General features: G+C 38.9%; 1 long non-coding RNA gene across 1 annotated transcript; it reads right to left on the bottom strand.

The window, feature by feature from the left end:
• Positions 1 to 504: 504 nt before the first annotated feature.
• On the bottom strand, positions 505 to 15,075 carry LOC132786729 (uncharacterized). Its single transcript, XR_009632475.1, has 3 exons — positions 14,939 to 15,075; positions 1,216 to 1,325; positions 505 to 1,159 (listed from the first exon to the last, which is right to left on the bottom strand). It is a non-coding gene; the product is annotated as an uncharacterized LOC132786729 (long non-coding RNA).
• Positions 15,076 to 16,701: the final 1,626 nt, after the last annotated feature.

The following is a 16,701-nucleotide window of genomic DNA, read 5'->3' as shown; positions in this document are numbered from 1 at the left end:
CATCTTTCCCTGAAGATTTTGTTGATATCGGATGAAAAATTGTATTCAATAATACAATAATAACTCACTCTCAAATATGAAAATGCAGAGATGTTTCGTACAGAAGAATCGTCTCCTAGAAGAATGTAGAATTCAAAATTCTTATGGTATTGACAACAGTGGTCAGTGGTTCCTCGATGCCAATTTCAACATCTCTTACCCCAAGCGAATGCCCAAATATGGTGCAGCAGTAAAAGAAGCGGCAACTGCAACGGCAACTGTAACTGCAACCGCTACGGTAGCTGCAATTGGAGCTGAAACTGATGCCGCACCGACTGCTTTGTTTATTTCGCTGACGAACGATTGCAATTTATGTATTGTTGCATTGCCGGCATTTGGCAATGCATTTTTGATTATGTGGACTTATTTTGGAGGCATCAAATGGCTTTTGCCGACGAAACTTTTGCATGGGACAAGGAATCGATACGGATACAATAATATTAATGCTGCTCAATCGAGAGCTATAGCTAGAAATTGTTGGCCCAATTTGTTCACCATGCCTCGTTGTTTATTTATTTACATTCGAAAAGTCCGCCAAGCGTCTTGCTTCTTGCTTCATGTTGCATGCCTCTTGCTCATGTTGTTTTTAAGTGGTGGCGCCAATGACCACAGCGCCAGCTAAGGGTCTGCATCCCACTCCCAATCCATACGAGTATGTATGTATTGTATGTATATGCTCCTAGAGGGACTGGCAATGGCTTTTGGCTGCATGGCGCAATTTTGTTTAGACATAAATTTTTCATTTTTTTAAATCAATAAAGTGAAAAGCGCCAAAGCCAAACAACGCCACGAGACCAAAAGCCACAACAAAAAAGATATTTACACCAAAATCAGTTGTATGCGTACGCGCATGCATGTGATTGTGATTGAGATTGAGATTGTGGTGTGTATGCGTTTCTAATTGAGCTTGACTGAAATTATATAAATAAACAAATCAGTCGCAGTCGCTCTGCACTGCGTTGCCTTGCCTGCCTTGTTGCCGTCATCATCGACATCGACATCGACATCGTCATAGCCATCGACTTCATCTCCATCTTCTCGTCTTCAGCGGCGAAGTCGACATTGTAGTTTCTGTACGCATCTCACACAGATTGATTCTTTGGTTCCAGTTGCGTCTCTTCTGCAAACATAAACAAAAATGAACAAATTAGCCAACACTCCATTCTTAACTCACACATTTCGAAGATCTCAAGTCCCAGAGTCCAGGGTATGAAACAACAATGATAGATTTGTTGTTAACTGATGGATTGTTAAAGTGCCATATGTATTCTAATGCGATCAAGTTGCTGGAGAAAGAAACGATTTAAGTTTGGTGGTATAGACTAAACAAATACATGATTATATTAATGACATGTCAGTCAATTTATTTAAATTCACTAGCTTTCACTTGAAGTACACTTTTATTGACAATAAGTCATCAATTTGAATTAAATGCATTTATTTTTTAATTTCATAGGTGATAAATAATAACAAAAATCCGCATCAATTTCCATAATTTACTATATACTTATATTATTCAAAAATTAGGCTTGAAATTTCTACCATCGTTTTTTGACAATTTAATGAGATTGAAAATACTTTTGAAACTACCATTATAAAAACTTAATTGCTAAAATATACCACACATTAATATACAAAACAAGTGAGAAAGCTCCAGTTCAGTGTGCTTGACTGAGCGATACCCGCTAGTCATTTGCAATTAAAAAGCAAATATGTGGCATTATTCTTTTTATATACAAAAACAAATTTTATAGAATAACATTTTTAAATATATCGAAGGCTATATTTGATATATAAATACTCTGGTGTATTCAAAACATAACATAGAGTATAAAATATAACAGTTTGTCAACAACTAAGACCCGAAAGCTGAAGACTTTTTAGCCATATACAATTATTTCTAGAGTAACTTCTATAATTTCTATCTAATCGCAACCAAATTGTATATGTAGCAAAAATCTTACGCTTACTCGATACCATTTTTTTCGATTACAGGTGCAGAAGTTCGTGTAGCACAGATCTAAAGCAAATTCTATCTACGTGCAGCAACGACAAGTGTTGTCGAAAAAAATTATAGATCGATCTTGTATAGTTTCCGAGATCTAGGTGTTCATACGGACAGACGGACATACTGACAGTTGGGCATAGCTATGTATATCGTTTCGGGTGTTGATGCTGATCAAGAATATATATACTTTATGGGATCGGAAATGACTGCCATGTTACATATTTTTGTTGAAGAAACAAACATGTAAAACGGTTTTATCCTATGGGAAGCGGGTATAAAAAATGAACACAATTAAGTATAAATAGTAGAATTGGTATATTAATTCTTGATTGAAAACCAAATCAACTAATTGTGTCTTTATTAGCAGGTTCTTATAGTATTATAAAGTCCGGAAAAACTTTAAGTCGGCCAATATCTAACCTACTATAAACAGCTCGATGTGGATCTTACTGTAGCTCTCTCTACCTTCGTAGTTTTTCAAATCAAGCTGTTAACGATAACGTTCCTAAAATTCTATATATATTATACATATATAAAATAATGTTTTCTTTAAATCATTATTTGTGTAAGGTAAGCCGCAAGGTGTGTGACAGTTATCATCAATGATAGAACTAAAATGTTTGGATTATTTCATCTTTGATTAATTATATTGAGTTAATATTTTTTTGTTGCTACTTTTTTTCATAAATATAATATTTATATTTCCTCCTTATAACTTTAAACTTACTATATTCATATCAACCTTTATTTCAACTGTTATGAATATGCCCGTAATAGATGAAGTACGACAGTATGCGTGTTCTCTAATCGTGTACAATTCGCTTCGAAGGATAGCAAGCGAATTTTTAGTATCGGCCAAATTCCATTTCAATTTTCACTTGCACGTAACATGGCATAATTATAGCGTAACGTTTATATGCGCAATTTATCAATTTTTCAGCGCCGGGGCATTTATCAGATAATTGCTGTTTACACACACTCGAACGCACAACACACAATTTTTCAGAATGCTGGGGGAGAGAGCGTGGAGTGCGGTGTATTGTATTGTATGATGCAGTGTGAAGGGGGCATGGGTATTGGACATTGAGAAAACCGCAAAATCATCGGTCGAGTCTTGGGGGCAACTAAATTGCAACAGCAACGGGAACATGCTAGTTAATTGGCCCAGAGAGCAACTAACTGACAGCTAAATTGCAATATCACATTGCGTTTTGTTGCCTACTCAAGTTTACTTTATATAAGTTTGTGTGTTTGTATGATCTGCTTGACTGTACTGTACTGACTGACTGATGCCTGTAGGCATGTCGTTGGGGTCAATTTGATTGAACGCAGATGGCAATTCAAAGTTATTCAATGGCAGTCGACGAGATTTGAGATATTTGGATTCGATTTCATTTTCGAAAAATCCCTTTGCTATATTAAGCGCACTTGTTGCTTTTGCTCAAGTTTTAATTTGCAATTCAAAGCTTATTCGCCGACACGCCAAGTCCCATGCATGACCACCAAAAGAGCAGGCACGCCCCGCGTTCGCAGTCAGCCAATCAAAACGGTCGCCATATTTGAAGTGAGAGGCCATACGTTTGTCAGTTGCTAAACGCGAGCGAGAGAGAGCGAGATGGAATGCCAGAGAGAGAGCAACCACCAAGGCGAAATCGAAACAAATGCCGAGTGGGAGCATGTTATTGCTGAGAGTACTCTCGACTCTCGTTGCTGTTGCTCACTGTATGCAGCCTGTGGCTGATAATGATACCGAGAGTAAGACTGAGACCAAGTCTAGCTTGCCTAGTTCTGTTGCATAGTACTACTACCCGTCACTTGATGGCGCTGCTGCGTGTGATCTGTTAATTACCTACAATACAATGCAAATATTGAGTATTTGTTTTTGCCACTGCGCTTATTTTAAAAACTGTATAATGAAATACTTAAATATAGAACTTCCATAAAACTCGAGTTGTCCATCAAAAGCGTTGACAAGGTTGTGAAGAATGTCAGCAAAAAAAAGAGCAAAGTGGGTAAAATTGGGGAAACGAAGAAACGGGAAAGCGCTAAAACGCTAAAATGCAGCCTGTTACTGAAGCTATTTGAAAATTAACTACTTGAGATGTGTTTTGGCGATAAGCGCGCTTACACGAATGCTTACCAGTCCCGATGATTAATTGCGACAGAGGCCGACAACAACAAAAAACACAAGAATACTCGTAAGGCTGGCAGCTGGGTTTTTTCTTCTCCATTTTCCGTTTCTGTTTTTGCGGTGTGGGACAACCTTCTAAATTAACTTGCTAGTTGCAATGGGCTTACTGCAATGTAATGCAACGCAAGGCAGACAAAGTAGAATGCAGCAAATGTCTCGTGTCTTGGCTGGCAACATGACGACAACGCTAAGGGCACCTGAATGGTCCGTTGCCGTTGCTATTGCTGTTGCTGTTGCCGTTGCCGTTGACGGCAAGACATGCAAAAAATGTTACGCCATTTACAGGGCTCAACTACCCCAAAAAATAGGGTCAACATCGGAGCCAGCTCAAAAGCTCGGTCTGCCCATTGTTGCGTGGCGAAGGCTCATTGGCCCGAACCCGATCCCAATCATTCCCCGCTCCGTTTCCCACTTCGAGCTGCTCCCCCACTCACATAACTCAAAAGAGCGCGCACACCGTTAGTTTGGTGGCTGCAAAATGCGAAAATTGCATTTGCATATGGATGCAAACAAAGCTAAAGAAAAGTCGAAAACAAAACAAAACTAAAAAACAAACCGCGCCCAGTGTGCAGCAATGGTGGCGGCAATGCCGCTGCTAATGGCGATGGTGATGGTGATGGTAATGGTAATAGTAATAGTAAAATGGTAATAGTAAGAGTAACAGTAATACCAATGCTAGTCGTATTAGTAATGGTAATGGTAGCATGCATGCATGCATATAGAAAATGCAAAGAGATTGCAATAACTTTAGCTCGGCCTCAGGCCAAGAGGCCTAAGGCTGAAGCGTGGCCGGGGAGCCGAGTTGGGTTGGGTTGGGTCTAGGCGCAATGAACGACGACACAATGGCCGACGGAAGTGATAAATTAAAATTATTTTTCGCAAGATTTTCCCCAATCTAAAAACCTCCCCCTTGAACCGTCCATTCTTGCTTTAACCTTTTTTGCTACTGCGTCTGCGGTCACCTCACAAAAGATACGTTAAAGGTGCTTTGATTGCATTTGATTTTATAGCAGTTGCATGGGTTGTCGGTGTTGGTATCGGTATCGGGATCGGTTTTGGTCTCGGTGGTGGGGGATAGTGAGTAGGAGGGTTTCTATGCCGGCGCATTTTCAAAATATTTTTATGCACTGCCGCACATTGCGCTCGCCTCGACTACAACAGTGCTTTAAATTTTCGATAACAATTTTTTTTATTTTAGTAAGACTTCAGCTCATTTTCTTTTGAAAATGTTGTCGAAAAAATATCCAGATTTTGATTGAATAAATTTAAATGAGGTATATTTTTAAAAATACTTAAATTATTTTTTTAATAAATGATTTTAATATTTTATATTTAATAAGAGTCATCATTACGCATATTACTAAGGCAATTGTGAACTTTAAATTCATGTTTGGCAAATAATGTAAAATTACATCATGAATTTGTTTTGGTAACCAACGAATATCTGAAATATCGACCATTTCCAATTCAATGATATCATATTCTTTCATTTAATTTTGTTCTTTTTTCACCATAGACTAATATCTATTTATGTATTATGAATAAAATTAGAATAATGTAAAGGTAAATTGACACATTTTGCAATTCGCCGATAAAAATTTTAATGATAGGTAAGGAAAATTTATTGAACTCTGCTGGGAAATTGAAATAAATTGCCTATCTCCTTGTATATGATCACTCATAAAAACCTATGTCAAAATTGGTTTTACCATTTATTAATAGCATTTGCGACAGTATCCATTCTATGATTCGTTTAGAATGTCAATTCTTGTTAAATAACTCTTATCGTTCACAGTGTGTTGAGTCTTTGAGTAGATGCACAAATCAGATTTGATCAGTAGTATATAGTAAGTGGAAGTATAACACTGGAATTTTTAAATCGAAGGTGACTCTCTTGATCATAACTATGGCAGTCATGGCCATTTGTAGGCGTTAGGAAAAAAGTGGCATAGTCAGCTTAAATCGTGGCCTCGGGCATTGGGTCAGTGTCAGAGGCAGTGTTAGTGTTAATGCTAGTGTCAGAGTGGGACTCGGAGGAAGCACCAAAGTCTGAGACAGACTCAGTCTCGATGCGAGCGTTGGCCTTGGCTCTGGCCGAATGTAGCCTAATCGCAGTTTATACGTGCTTGCGGTGCACACCTTCTGTCGAGTTTTGAGCGCAGTCAGAGGCAGAGATTCGCAGTCAAATTTGAGAGTTGTCTGGGATGCAGCAGCTCGATGGCAGTGCAGGCGCGATTCCAGCCACTGGTTGGCTACATAAATTCGACGATTTAAGTGCCGCATGCGAATATTGCACAACAACAAACACTACTACTACTACTGGACTACTGCTGCCTACCGTCTTGCCAGACCGACAGACAGACATACAGAGAGACAGGCGGACAACCAAGGAACCAAGCAGCCGACCAACCGGCTGACGGAGCTGACCGGCTGACCGAAGCTTGGGTTTGGTTGGTGCATGAATTTATGGCTCAGCGTCACATAACTTTGCTGGCGCGCGTAACAAATTGCTAAGGAAGTAACGAGATTTAGTGGAAATTGTTTAATTGTGAATGCAGATGCAGTCGACGTCGACTTCGAGTTCGAGTTCGAGTTCGTCGTCGTCGTCGTTGTCGAGGCGACAAAATACTCCTCGTACTTGTTGCTGCGTCCCATTGGCCACATTGGCGACCCTTTGCCCGAAAGCGGCCCGTAACGCTGCATAAATTAGGCTTAAGTCTAGCAAATTTATGCCTTATGAGTGTCGCACGAAATGAAGTTGTTAGCTGAGGCAACATTATTCCGCCGTTCTTGTTGCCGTTGTTTATTTTTCTCTTCGTTTTTTTTTTTTGTAGTTTAAGTTGGAGCTGGAGCTGGAGTTTCAGTTGCGACTCTGGCATAATATACGATTTGATTTTTCTATAACTTTTATGGCCGGGTGTTTGTCACCGCATCGTAGGTGGCTTGTAAATTGAACATGCAGCGACATGTCGAGAGTTTTCTCTTCCATTTTATCCATTTTGTTGTTGGTGTTTTTTTACTTACGCTTTGCCTACATCGTATTCGCTTTATTAATTACTGCAAATTTTCCGTGTGGGCTGGAGCTGGGAGCGCACATTGACATAAATTGCGTGTTGCTTGTCCAATTTTTGCTTGTCGCACAGCTGCATAGTTTCCGTAGTGCCAATGGCCATCGGCCATCGGGCATCGGGCATCGGGCATCGGCCAATGGCCAGCCTTACAAATGTTGGCCAGCTCATTTGCTTCAATTCCATTATCGCCTTAATTTTTTATCGCATCAAAGCGCAAGGCGAACTGCGGAGGAAAGCAAGAGACCCCACCATGGGTCCTCCACATCAAAGGAGGATACACGACACAGTTGGCGGCCTCAGCGGGCAGCAGTCACTCACAAGACCAACACGCAATGCAATCCCCTCTCGATCGATGGGCCTCTTGGCCCGTTTTGTATAAATGGCAATGGAGCAACAGCATGAATTTATACAGCCTTAAATTATCATATGGCCACAGCCTCGGCCTCGGTTTCGGTCTCAGTCTCGGTCTTGGTTTCGGTCTCGGAATGGGTCTAAGTATCGGCCCCATCCTCATCCCCATCCTCATCCTCACAATACAACAACAATTGGGAATCGGTTGGTCGGGTGGTCGGCGGGTCGTCTGGCTGGGATCGCCAGGAATTGAAATCAAGAATTTAGCCTTAAGATTGAAGCCTTCTCTTTTTCTCTCCATATTGTCTCTCTCACTCTTTTTCTCGCGTGTGCTTACTGCCTCTCTTGAATACTCACGTCCTGCTGTGCGCCACATTTACGTTGTATTTTTAATTTGAATAGTGCCGCGGTATTTTTTTGTTCCCTTCCTATATTTTTGCCTCTCCACTCCTTTTTCCATTTGGTTTCTTTTTTAATTATGAGCAAAATATCAACTTAAATAATATTTATGCATATTCGTATTCATTTGCATATGAGCTTTCGATTTAAATAAGTTTCCTCATATCGCTGTCCACCAGCAGATTATTCTTTTTGGATCAATCCGTTTCAGTGGTTGTAAAACTAATCATTAAGTTGTCTTAAAAGTTCCAGTTGAGTCACGGTCGCGAGCAGTCTTATAATTTTCGTAAATAAATTTTGTTTAAGTTCTTTTTATATTTTTTTTGTTCAATGCAGAAATTCTCAAATACTGAGTGTTTGAAGGGTTTATCAACGGTTTCTTTTATTAACCATATAAGAGCTTGGTAAATTAATATTTAAAGCAGGAGAGTAGAAATTATGCAAACTGTGTGTGTTGTTAGTTCAGTCAGTGAGTTGGATAGAGACAAAAATTTGTATATATATAAATTGCTATAAATTAAAAAAATTTTAGTATTGTTTGTTGAGTGTTGAAAGTTTTCTATATTTAAGCAAAGATCATCTACTTTTTTTGAGAGAGCTGTCTATAAGGTATTTGCATAACTTAGTTTTATCAGCAAAGATCGTCTCACTGCGTATATTCTTAGTGTGTTTTACCAATCTATTAATCTGCCAAGATGCCTCAACAATAAATGATAAACAATAAAATAGAAAGAATAATAACTTTCTATGCGCTCATCTGAATTGATTTTTAGATTGCCAACTGCAAAGCTATTCCTTATTCATTCTTTATCACCTGCTGACCGTCCACTTATCATGGTATGCCAGAAGCTCTCGTAATCAGACTGTTATCATGATTTAAGCTAAGCATCTAAAACTCGAAAGCGCCACGCCAGCCCCATGCAAAGATCAAATGCGACTCAAATACGTCAATAAAATGCATAAGTACTATTTAAACATCTTGTACAACAGTGCCTACTAACTGCTATGCTGATGGTAATTGGATCACTGATGACCGACAATGATGCACCGAGGAGCGAGACCTCAGGGCTTTGGACCCCAACCCGCTCGCAAGCCCGCCACATTAACATAAATACAAAACGAAACGAAAAATTGTTGTTCGCTTTTTTCTTCGCTTTTTTTTAGTTTTATCAAATTTGAAAATATCAACATAAACATGAAATAAATGTGTTCGTTGATAGTCTTATACACAATTCAGATGCGTATCTGAGTGTCTGTCTCCAACTGTTTGGTCTGTCTGTGATACCACACAAAAGGGGTCGTCGTTGAGGTCAGCTACGGTCTGATTCGATCCAACTTCAATTCCAGATCCCACTTGGATTCCATCTTGAGGCACAGCACGTCGTTCAATGTGGTCGACTAGTCGACTGGTCGAGTGATCGCTTGGTCGGCCAATTTGAATTTCGTTTGTGACCACATTAAAATACTCAATGTGTAAGGTCTTAAATTTAAATTTGAAATCCATAAGCGATTGAATGCCACATTCATAGTTCGCTTATCGTCAGTGTTCTCGAGTTCCAACTTCGAGCTGAGAGACGCGAGCCGCGAGCGTCTCTGGGTCTTGTATCACCAATTGTTTCGGCATTTTTCCGGGTCTCGATCTTAGTCTCGGTCGCTCTTGATTTGATTTGCATCTAAATCAGTAAGTGAAATCACACGCACACATTCTCGTTGCTGTTGTTTTCCCGGCCATCCATCGATCCATCCATAACTCTTGCCACTTGTTGCCGTTGAGTTTTCAACAGGGTCGCGTCAGTTTTTCCTTAGCTGTTCTGAATTTTAATACGTAATTCTGTGCTTTGGTTTTAAGTGTTGCTATGATCACTCTGCCTTTGCCTTTTGCCTCAACTCCATTGAATCATTAATATTTTACGCATAGCCACAGAGATAAGTTATGGGTTCCTCCTGTTCGCCCCACAGTGCTAGACTCGCCTTTGTCTGCGTTAACTGCATGTTGAGTGCATTTTGGTAAATGGTAAATACCACATACAATTATATACATATATATATTTATATATATACTTAGCATGTATGCCTACTTATTGTTATGTTTCGATTGCAGCAGCTGTGCCTGCGCCTTGAAATTCATTTCGATATCGCCGCTCACCATTGAAGCAACGACATTGGCAATGTTATGGCGATAACCTGCTGTTTGTAGCTCTTATGCTGCGAATGCCGATGACCCTTAGTCCTCCGGCGCCTTTTACAATTGATGCACATGTGTCTAAGCTGTTTAAGAATTGCGCAATGTCAAAGAAAATGTACAAATGTGACGGAAACGTTGCTATGTCTTTGACTCGGACATCGTCGCATGTTTTAGGCGCACTTGAGAGATTAAAGCGATTAGTACCATGTCGGACGTTGAAAGTTGGAAGTTGTTCCATGTGTCATGTCCAATGTCCGAAGTCAAATGTCCGACGCACATTGCCCTGCAGGTCGCTGCGCATGCGTCGACGATTGCTCGAGTTCTTGGTAAGCGTGCGCATAAATCACACTTGCTGACACTTGTCCAAAAAGTTGTCAGTTTATGGCTTGGGTCGACTCGGCGGCTCGGTGAACTGGATCCCAATCCCTGCACCTGTCCAGCTGCCTTCTTCCAGCGTGCAGGTTGAAAGTTCATTTGCTTTACGTTTTAGTTTACTTTTGATGTCTTACATGCCCCATTACGCCTTGTTTCCGTTCGTAAAGATAGCTCGGAAGCCCAAATTCTGAATAGTAATAGTTTTAATTGCCATTTAAGTTGAATTTCCGCCATTCGCGGCCGGAAAGTTGGTGCCCCACGAGTGTCTGTTCAAGGGTGTGTTACTCTGAGTGTTATCATCTCTTCCCATCCCATTTGATCTGAGTCATGGTGACATTTATGTGAGTTTTATGAACTGCTTCCACTGAAAGCTTTTGGAATTGGCATTCTAATAGCCACAGCACTTCTCAAAACAGATACAAATCGTTTGAGTTATGGCCATCAAGAGACAACCAAAAGCCATCTGATACGGTCAAAACTCATAAGCATTCTTATTACTCTTTGTTGTGTTTTGTCTGCTTTACGAGAGATTAAAGCATTACATCGTATCTAATTTAATCTCTACTCCAGTCTTTTTTAATTAATATTATGCACTACAGTTTTTATGACATATTCAATTGATGTAACAGCACATACAAAAATATTTCTAATATTACATTTATTATACCCGCTACCCAAAGGGTAGAAGGGTGCCGGCAGGAAATGTATGTAACAGGTAGAAGGAGGCATCTCCGACCCTATAAAGTAAATATATTCTTGATCAGCATCAACAGCCGAGACAACTAGCCATGTCCGTCTGTCCGTCTGTGTGTCTGTATGTCTGTCCGTCTGTCCGTATGAAACACTGGATCTCAGAGACTATAAGAGATAGAGTTATAATTTTTTTCGACAGTATTTGTTATATTTGCACGCAGATCAAGTTTGTTTCAAATTTTTGCCACGCTCACTTCCGCCCCCGCAAATCAAAAAAATCGATTAACAAACCTAATTTTAAAGAGCTAGAGCTGCGAATTTTGGTATATACAATAATAACTATAGTAATTATGATTCCTAAAATTTGCGATCAGATAAAAATTGTATGGGCAAAAACGCCTACTTACTAGGGGTCTTAGTTGCATTGGTTGATAATCTGGTATATTGTACCGTATTATACCATAGTATATTTTGAATGCGGTATTATATCGATATACTAAATATACCATTTGGTATACTTTTAGTATTTTTAGTATTTTCGGTATATTTTGAAAATAATACCACATTATTTTGCTTTTATTCAAAATGGGTAACACACTCGACTGTAGCTTTCTTACTTGTTTTTATTTTGAGAATGTGTATTGCAATTGTAAATTTTAAAAGGTATTGGTAATATATTATATATTTGTTTTAAATGAATTATTGTGATTTCATTAGGCATATCATAATTATTTTAATATCTAACAGTCTACAGAGTTATTGAGGTGTGATAAATAAATAAATTCATCAAGTAACACACATACATACATATATGGATAATTCTCTGGTGAAAATATCACTTGCGAACAAGAACACACCATAGAGTAGCCACGCCCACTTCCGCCCCCCAATTTGCTTGCGATCAGACAAAAAATGTCTCTTTTTATAATTTTAGTGTTATATTATTTTTGTATATTTTTAAATAAATGCCGCGCTGTTTTGCTTTTATTCAAAATGCTTACAGTAGCTTTCTTACTTGTTTTGAGTAAAGATGAATCTCATAGCACTTGATTAGCATTTTAAGAATGATTTTGAAATTATTTTTTTGCTTTAAGATAATTCCAAAAATGAATATATTTTATCGCAAAAACAGAAAGGTTCCTAAAATCAATCTTAGCTCCCAATATAGTGTTAATCCAGAGCTGGAAGAACAACCTTTATTTATTTTAAAATTTTTGTGTTTATTAATGTTTTTTCACTGTGAATTGTGTAGCACGAGACAAACTCCGCTATAAAATTACTCATATTTTAATTGCGTGTGCTTTTTAATACTTAGTGGATTTCGAAGTATTATTATAAATGCTGCCTTAAAAACTACATACTGAGATCATTTATGTTTGGCACGAATCTTATTTTCTATGTCTCAATGTGATTGAACTTATGTTCTCACATTGATTTTGTGGCATTTGTTTTTTTTTTGTGTTAATCTGCTAAATAGCTGAAAACAATTTAAAAAGAAGGACGACTATATTTGCTGGTGAACGAGTTGATCCTCAATTCTGTTGCTGTTGTTGTTGTACCTGTGAGTATATCTGTACCTGTGCATCTTGCGGCCTACACATGCAGGCACGCAAATGTATCTAATGGATACACTTTGTGAGCGATCATATAGACAACGCAGATGCCGCTTAGCCTTTTGTCGAATTTGTCTGTCCCAGCGGCTTTTCTAGAAAACAATTTAAATTGATTTCAATCAAAAAATGCCTTTTTGTTTTCTGGATTTTTAAGTTTTTGGTTTCTTTCTGCCACTATTCCACTTGGCGCGGCAATGGATTTGGATTTGGATTGGATTGCTCTCTCTTGTTCGGATTTTTGGGAAAAAAGGGACACACACTTTCAGCGTAAAGATCGCATTTAAACGAAACAAAATTTGACTTTATAATAATGCCAGTGCCTGTGCGCATGTCAGCCTGCGTCTCTCCGTCTCTCCGTCCGTCAGTCAGTCTCTCTCTGTCTGTCTGTCGACCAGCCTGTATGGCTGTGTGTACCACCTAAGCCAGCGTGTCCAGTCTGTCAGTCAGTTAGCGAGCCAAACGAACAAACGACGATCCGTAGATACAATACCGGATTATGTGCCTTTGTAAGTTGTTTACTGTTGTTGCTGTTGCTGTTGTATGTAGATATGGCGGCACGAAGCTCCACGGCTCTGCGACTCGGCGACTCTGCGGCTCTTTTTGACGGCTTTGTGGGCATTCATTCTCCTTTTTGTGTGCGTGTTTTGTCTTTTTTCGTTTTTGACTTGATTGAAAATCTAGAAAATCAGGTTAATAGCTTAGGTGACAGCCAGCAATGTATATGCGGTTGAATTGTTTAGAACCAAACACATACACATGAACGAGAAAACAAGATAGACCGAGGGAGACAAACACAGAGTAGGCGAGAGAGAGAGAGAGAGAGAGAAAGAGAGAGAAGGTTGGAATCGCCCGAAATCGAAATGCATGTGTTATTTTCTTTTATTTGTGTCTGATAAAATTGATTTGAGCCAGAGATACTTTTGCAATGGGGCTCAGAGTATGCGTGTGTGTGTGTGTGCCGTCTGTCTATAAAAGCGTCATATGCTCACATTAAAGGCGGTGTTGATCCCAGAAGAGATCTCTGATCTGGAGCTGTTGCTGTTGCTATAGCTGGAACTGGTACTGTAGGGCTCATTGTACTCGCCACTCAATTAGTTGGTTTGATGTAACTTTTGTCAGGCCGAAGCTCGAGTGCTGGGGATCACTCGGGAGCTCGGGAGCATTAAAACGGCAAACGACCTCAAAGTTGACGATGACAAAGACGACGTCCAAAGTTGTCGAAGGCGACAGACAGTGTGTCAGTGGCGGTGCTTTTTGAGCCTTTGTGCTCATGTCTACAGCATGAATACGCAGATTTGCTTGGGATCAACAATCTCGGCACATGGCTTCATAGCTTTGGACTGCATATTCAATAGCCAAGTTAAATTGCGCGCTTGCTCTTATTGTTATCAAGAGAGAAATCGTAGTTTAATTGATTTTGCTGTTTGTATTTTGTATTATGCCATGCTTCATTATTATTGTGAGGTCTTTTTTCTATCGAAAATATTATTGGCATCTATTTGATATCTGTTTGTCGGCAAAATTCGTTTTGTCTTGGCGATGGTATGTGCCGAGTTACAAATATATTTGGTCATTAAAACGAAAAAAAAAGTAAAGCGAAATAGAGTGGAATGTAGTATGGTGTGTATTAGTTAATGCTTCTCAATATTACTGTGATTGACAAAAATTTTCATCAGAAACACAAAGAGGACAAATCATTCCCACTTCTGATCAAACATTCAACCAATATAGTCGTTTTTCATTTCAATAAAATATATAATGATTAGAATTACTCAGGAAAAAGGGTATACTTTACTCAATAGGTTTTGTCTTGTTCCATAACCATATCAAAAATATAAGTATGTCATTTGGCACTAAAACCATTCTTGATATAGTTTCCTTTAAAATTTCTCGTCGTGGTAGTAGTCAATGCAAATTCGATGTCGATGCAAATTCGCAGAGAATTCGCAGAACAGATTAATAATATAGAGAAGATCAACATGTTAGAAATAGTCGGCGAATAACGCTACTTACCGGGTATCTCTCCACCGAGATTGATTAAAATTAAATTAAGCGTAATTTTGAAGATAGAGTTGTGCATTTTGGTACAGACATAATAACTGTAGTATTTATGATTCCTGAGAATGTTGTTGTAATCGAATATAAATTGCAGAAGTAGAAAAACTTTTGTGTGGCAAATTACGCCTACTGATATATGTATGTATTATTGTGATATATTTATTATTTAAAAATAGTAGCGGGTATGTTATAGTCGACCAACTTCTTACTTGTTTCTTTATGAAATTTATCAATATTGAACGACTCTATCTGAAGACATATATGAATATTTGAAGTGCTTCATAGATTTTCAATCAATCGATACTGTGAAGATATGACCAGGTTTTCATTCTCCATTAATTGATTAATACAGCTAGAAAAGTGCACATGATGAGTATTATGGTATGTGTGGGCATGCTGATTACAGCTATATTTTCTATATGCTAAGCTGAGCAATTACTGTTAGCCAGCGGACATATTTCGTATACTAGTTTCCCATTAGCCATTAGCCATTAGCCACAATATCTTAACAGGCAATTAGCAGGTAATGCAGTTTTCAAAAACATTAAGACCCCGGACGTCTAAGTATGTAGGCGCTGAATAGTTGTTCTCTATGTGTGTGCTTGTGGTAGTCAAGCCGAGGCGAGATCTTTCACTGCATTTAAACACATTTCTAATTATTTTTCATTACTTTGGCTTGTCGCGTTGCTAGAGTCAAATACATAAAATCGTTTAGTTTATTGGCCCATCAGTCACTTTGTTGCTGCGCTTTTGCGGTCGCCGAGGCCATTACATTGAGTTATGAAATGAATTTCAAATTTCGCGCTAGAGAGTTGAAATAATTACAACTAGCTAAACCGGGCACAGCACAGCACAGCACAAAAACAGTAGCCCCAATGCTGGAGGCCAGTCACCAGTCAGCAGTCAGTAATGCCACGCCAGGGCTCCTCTCCGCCTCGCATTGATACGCGCTCAAATGCCTCTGTGATTTATCAACCGGGCAGGCGGGCGGACGGTCATTTGGCATACAGCATACAGCATACAGTATAATACATTTGGTATTCGGTGTTCGGTTGCCTGTACAGCATCTGACCACCAGTAGCTCATCTGCCATGGCCAGCTACTGGCCCACAGTTGCAGAAAACATGGCTAACATGGCCACTTGGTTTTGGTTTTGGTTTCCACTGCGTCGCTCAGCGTGCATTCTTGGCGTTTGTTAAATTGAAAACTTTTCGTATTAAGTTTATTGCATGCTCAGAGGCGTGGCAAGAAGGGGCATCAGGAGATTGCTGTAACTGTTGCAACTGTTGCAACTACTTCTGCTGCTACTGCTGCAACAGAAACAGTTGTTGTTGCGGATGCTATATGCGATATGTTTTCGCATATGTTTTGTGTGCCAAGTTACAAATCAGTTTTTACAAGAATTTGCTGTGTTGGCGCTGATATGATCAAATGTCTGACATTATACACTGCACCACAAATTTCGCTTATTTTACTGCATTCACTTGGGAAATATCATTTCCAAAAGGGGTCATTTCGAGCATTGCTTCATTATTCATCTTAGCTTAGCAGCGATTAATTTGATATTTATATTCTACCCCGAAGTTAATTTATTTATGTATAATTATAAACATTATATTTGTCTTCAATGCCAAGTTCAACGAATAATACGAGTATAATATGAATTCTATTGTATATGTCACACAGTTTTGTTATTTGATTTGGAATATAACATTATT

This window comes from Drosophila nasuta, chromosome 2R (genome assembly GCF_023558535.2).
Source record: "Drosophila nasuta strain 15112-1781.00 chromosome 2R, ASM2355853v1, whole genome shotgun sequence".
NCBI classification, from domain to species: Eukaryota; Metazoa; Arthropoda; class Insecta; order Diptera; family Drosophilidae; genus Drosophila; species Drosophila nasuta.
Note: the sequence above shows the minus strand (reverse complement) of the source record. Positions and strands in the feature narration are given on the sequence as shown.